The 5380-nt window shown below is 31.8% G+C and overlaps 1 long non-coding RNA gene across 2 annotated transcripts; it reads left to right on the plus strand.

The window, feature by feature from the left end:
• Positions 1 to 331: 331 nt before the first annotated feature.
• On the plus strand, positions 332 to 2184 carry LOC141482717 (uncharacterized). 2 transcript variants are annotated; one of them, XR_012465679.1, is made up of 3 exons: positions 332 to 1250; positions 1316 to 1408; positions 1711 to 2184. It is a non-coding gene; the product is annotated as an uncharacterized lncRNA (long non-coding RNA). The 2 variants fall into 2 exon arrangements; XR_012465678.1 differs by having other exon boundaries at positions 1316 to 2184.
• The last annotated feature ends 3196 nt before the right edge of the window (positions 2185 to 5380 follow it).

The raw sequence follows: 5380 nt of genomic DNA on the forward strand, positions 1-5380 counted from the left end.
GTGTAATGGGTCAAGAATGTCTTTTATGTTGCTAAGTCTACTACACAGTTCAATACTATGTGAGAAATGTTAGTTACTATCTATAACTGGTAATAATTTCAACTGTGAAGTTTGTTTGGAAAGTGTACTTCTGTGTGATGTGTCAAGAATGTATTTTATGTTGCTAAGTGTATCACAAAATTCAATACTTTATAACCAATATGGTCTGTAAGACCATAATGGTTATAAAGTACTGAACCATGTACATAGTATGGAAGTTTCGAGGAAGTTATTTGAAGGTTTTATTCCAAATGACATGAGACTGATTGGTCTCAAGGTCTTCGCCTTACCCACACAGCACTAGATATTCATGGAATATTCCCTGTATATCATAAAACGAACGTATATATTCCAAATATTCATAGAATATTCTTGGAATATATACATGCCTTTAGAATATTCATAGAATATGCTTGAATGAATATGGCAGGATTATTCCCGAAAGAATGTGCATAGAATGTCTATAAATGGATTATTCTCCCTTGAATATTCTAAGAATATTGTCGCTCGAATATACCATATGGTATATTCTTAGAATATATCCCCACGGTATATTTTGGAATATTCTATACAATGGAATTTTGAATTATCTTATAATAACGTATTCAAATAATTCAATATTATTAAAAACAAAAATATTTGAAGATCTTAATCGAATGCATAACCTAATGTATATAACCCTGATAGTGTTAACCAATTTTTGAACTCAACGCAAAGATTCTGGATGAATTGCTCCAACAGCAACTGTTGGAAACGACAAAAAAATTTGAATGGGCCAATAAATGAACCAATTGCATCAATAAATTGGTTAATTCTCATCCTATTTGTCTTTTTGTATTTGAAATTATTTAATTACAAAGCGAAAAATCTTGGAAACAGAGAAATGGGGAAGTGAATAATTGGAGTAAACGTTTCTCATTGGTCAATTGAAGTGTAGCGCGCGACAGGCGAATAAGCTCTGTGAAAGCGCCTGTCCCTTAATGCATGGTACATTTGCGTTTGCGTTAAATTCGACATTTGATTCAACATGGCGGTTGACGTGGCAGGTTCGCGTGTGTAATGCATGGTGTGTTGGTGTTATTATCAAAGTATAATTCTGTCACGTTCAGTGTACCATTTATAATTTGGGGTTGTCCAATTTGCAGTACAGCGAATAGTTTGATTTTGGATCTTCAAACAGGAGAGTTGCATCTATTCAGTCTTCAAGAAAAGTAAGTGAAATGCAATAAAATCGATAGTAAAGTCATGGTGATTAACCTACTATACCTCATTTTAGGTTCGAGGAGAGTTGGTGTGTGGGATTTGTTGGTTTGACTAAGTACATGTTTGAACTAGAGTGATTTCAGTTGTGTATCTTCAATAGAGAAAAGTAAGTGAATTCACACATTCTTTTGTATCATTTGTTTTCATAATTTTTATCACTCGTTTTCAAGATAGTATCAATTTGCCCAAAAGGAAACAGAGTGGTACCTGGTACAGGCAGGTGCGCCAAGGAACTGAAAACGTAATGATTACTTTTTTACAAGACAATGCATGTTGTTCTCCAAGTCATAAAATATTGTAAATGTTCATGAGTAACCTATGCGAAAAATATCTATTTGATTTTTATTCCAGTTTTATTGTGCCACTTTCAAATAGTGATAATGAACGTTAGTGTACATTTTGTTCCAGGTATTACTATTGAAACACTGGCTAATGCATTGTTGGACAAATTTAAGGAAAACTTTTCTGGTGAGCAAAGTTTGAATAACTTTAAGTAAGTGAAATTCATTGAAGAACCCATCATACCACTCATTTTAATTACTTCATTTGTGGGTTTATTTTTCTAAGTGAGAAACCTAACCTAACTTATTTCTTGATGTGATACACTTTTTCTTTTTCAATGAAATGATATATGTATTATTTTTTAATTAGTGCTGATGAATTCACAGAGTTGTTTTTTTTGGCATATTTTTTAGTATACATTTGTTTGAGAGTAGGAACATCCTAATTTGAATACATTTCTAATATTTCTAATATGACAGTATTCAGGAATATTTTATTCAGTGAATAAATATTTTGAATTAGATTTTTTATTTTTAATATTGGTTGAAACGTCAAATATTTCAGTGTATATTGTTTTTAAAATATATTTGTTTATGAATATTATGTGTTTTATTACTTGTGTGAATCTTGTATCAAAATGCAATATATACATGCCTAATAGCGGTTACTCGTCACATTCTTGGAATATTCCAAATATTCCTAGAATATTCATAAAATATATTTAAAAAATATTCTATGGTGTTTCTCTATTGTATATTCCTACAATAAACTAAGAATATCCTGAATATTTTATGAATATTCCTCGGGTTCTATTCCTGGAATATTCTTAATAGAATATACCTTAGATATTCTAAGAATATTATAAGATATTCCAAGAATATTCCCAAGGAAAATTCTTAAAATATATCAAAGGTTCGCCAGGAGCACTTCCAGGGAATATTCTCCAGAAGATATATATATATCCATGGCATATTCATAGCATAATACAATATCCTTAAATGTATATTCATGAAATATACCTGGAATATCTATTGCTATGTGGGTATTTTTCCAGGTTTCAGAATGAAGGTGTCCATGGTTTAGATATGTATCTCAGAGCCAAACTCCCTCTGATGATTTTCGAAATTCACCACTTCCTTTGCCACCTGCCAAAATTCTCTGGACACCTTTATGGAAATGTTCAGTTATGAATTGATCCAGAAGCTCTCTTATAGTGTCTCTTCCTGTTTTTGTAAAGCATCGAGGTTCATTCGGAATTATCCGGCACTAAAAAGTAACAGAAGTTTTACTAAATTGAAAATAGAACTGAAAACATTTATCAATCACATCTACCACATATTGGAGACAATACTGGATAGTTCACTAATTCACCATACTGCAATCACTCAAGACAATGACACAAGCTGTTGTTTCTGTTTCTTTCGTATTTGATGCTCTTATTATGCTCATCATTTTGGTCGTCCTTCTATGACTTCCCAGAACCAATTAGTAGGTTTATCTTAGTTTGCAAATGTATTAGATTCGTGGCTGTAACACAAGCTCGGCTTAGATAGCCACGATCCTTCATAGATGTAATTTATAGTCCTGTAAAATAAGCTGTAATGGTATATATTTTATATTAATCTGAATTGAATAAAATTTTATTTGATTTGAGATATAATAGATCTCTGAAGTCGCTCTGCTACCAACTCCGAGTCTTAAGAGCCGCTAGTTTAGTTACAGGATCTTCTTGTATATATACTTGACGAGTGAGTAATTCAAAAAAGGATTTAAAGTTCAACTTCAAGCAAATTTCAAGAGTATTACTTACTTACAGGTATCGCACTGATAATGGCGTAAAAGCCAAAAGCGCTTCGCGATTTACATAGAATACGACTCCATTCCTGATTTATAACTTTTATGTCTCTCACCAACAAACTAAACATTCTACACTAACACTAACTAAAACTATAAATATGTGTTCGAGACGACTGTACCAACATAAAAAAATTAAAAACTCTAATCGAACCTAAGTGGCCGACGAAATTTGAACATTAACCTTATTTATTAACAGAAAAAGCACATTTGCTCATCCGTTTCACTGAAGAGAAATCCAAAGTAGCCATTTAATTCACACGCTAAGTATAATTCACTAATTGCAACACTGATCAATAGGCAAGGCTTTATCATTAATTCATTTTCTTCAGGTATAATAAAGTACCTAATTAATGCACTTCTAGATCGATCGAAATCAAAAGTGCTTTTCAAAGAAAATTTTGATCAACATTCAGAAGTAAAAAAAAATTTGGGTGTTTAATTAAGAAAATATCATTAATTGTTATTGCGAGTGTTCGATATTTTTGTTACTCACCGTATACCTATATGAAACTGTAACAAATCTTCTGAGATTTGTTACAGTTATAGCATAAAACATTGAATGTTTAAAATGAATACTACATTTTTCACTTTTCAACCCATTCAAATTTGTACGTCTATGGAACGACTTGAAAATGATTCATTACTCCGAAGCTGGAGGAAATAATAATAATATCGTTTATCATGCATAAAAAATACAGTTATACATAAAAGGAAAAGTGTTAGGCAGAGGCTATCTTCCACCCCTATAAAAATACTTTTTACTATCATAATAATGATAAAGAAGAGAAAAAATAATAGATCATATAGTTGCTAACACCTCTTAATATTCTTGACATTACTTTGGTCAATTTAACAATTTAATTGCACTACCATACATTGAATTTTAAATTTTTTCAAATTAATACTGAGCAGTAAGCATCTGTGAATTTATTTCTTTCTTAAATTGACGAATATTATGATTTGAACGGGGTAAAATTTCATTCAGATAAGAAGGGGCTATATAAGAAAAACATCCTCGAAATTTGAAAGTACGGTGCCTAGGTATGTTGAATGAGGTAATTCTCAAATTGACCATACGTATGTTAGAATGCCTGCTTAATAAACTATATAAATAACTAGGTGTTTCAGTTTGAAGCAACTTAAACAAAAAAAATGTTTATCCAATATTGGACTCTGTACCTCACATTCAGCTTCTTCATTTTTAACAAAAATGGTGTGACATGTTCACCATACGGTATACAAGCATACAAATCGCATACAAGCATTTTGTATACGTTGTAACTTCTGCTTGTTATATTGCGGCAAAAAATTGTAATACACCGAACAACAATACTCGATATGGGGGTAAATAAGGTTTTAACTAACCTGAGTTTCATTTCTTCTGATAACTAATACTTGAACTTATATAGCGATTTGAGTTTGAAGAATGATACATTGAAATGTTTTGTCACATGTTCATTGAAAGCCAAAGAGCTATCATGATTACGCCAAGATTTTTATCACTATCTACCCAGTCAATGTCTTCGTTATCGAGAGTAAGCCTAAAGTTACACTGAGTTTCTACTGTTTTCCTTCGAGACCTTATGCATGAGACCAAAGTTTTATTTGGATTGATTTTCAGTCTATGATTCTCCGAGTATAGGAATGTTTTGTGCAAATCTGTGTTTATATTAGCCACGCAACTTTCTGTATCGGTGTTATGAGAAGACAAATATAACTGAATATCATCTGAGTATATATGTACTTGACAATGTGATAAGAAAGTGGGGTAATCAAAAATAAACACTGAAAACATCAAGGGTCCTAAAATACTTCCTGCGGTATACCCGAGATTGTTTCTTTTAGGGATGACCATGAGTAATCATCCAGTTTAACCCTCTGTGATCGGCCTGTGAGATAGCTGGTCATCCATTTAAGAGAAATGTCATCGAATCATATG

The sequence above is a fragment of the Leptinotarsa decemlineata genome, unplaced genomic scaffold (assembly GCF_025532065.1).
Source record: "Leptinotarsa decemlineata unplaced genomic scaffold, Ldec_3_MD MMD2_tig00001719_RagTag_RagTag, whole genome shotgun sequence".
NCBI lineage: Eukaryota > Metazoa > Arthropoda > Insecta > Coleoptera > Chrysomelidae > Leptinotarsa > Leptinotarsa decemlineata.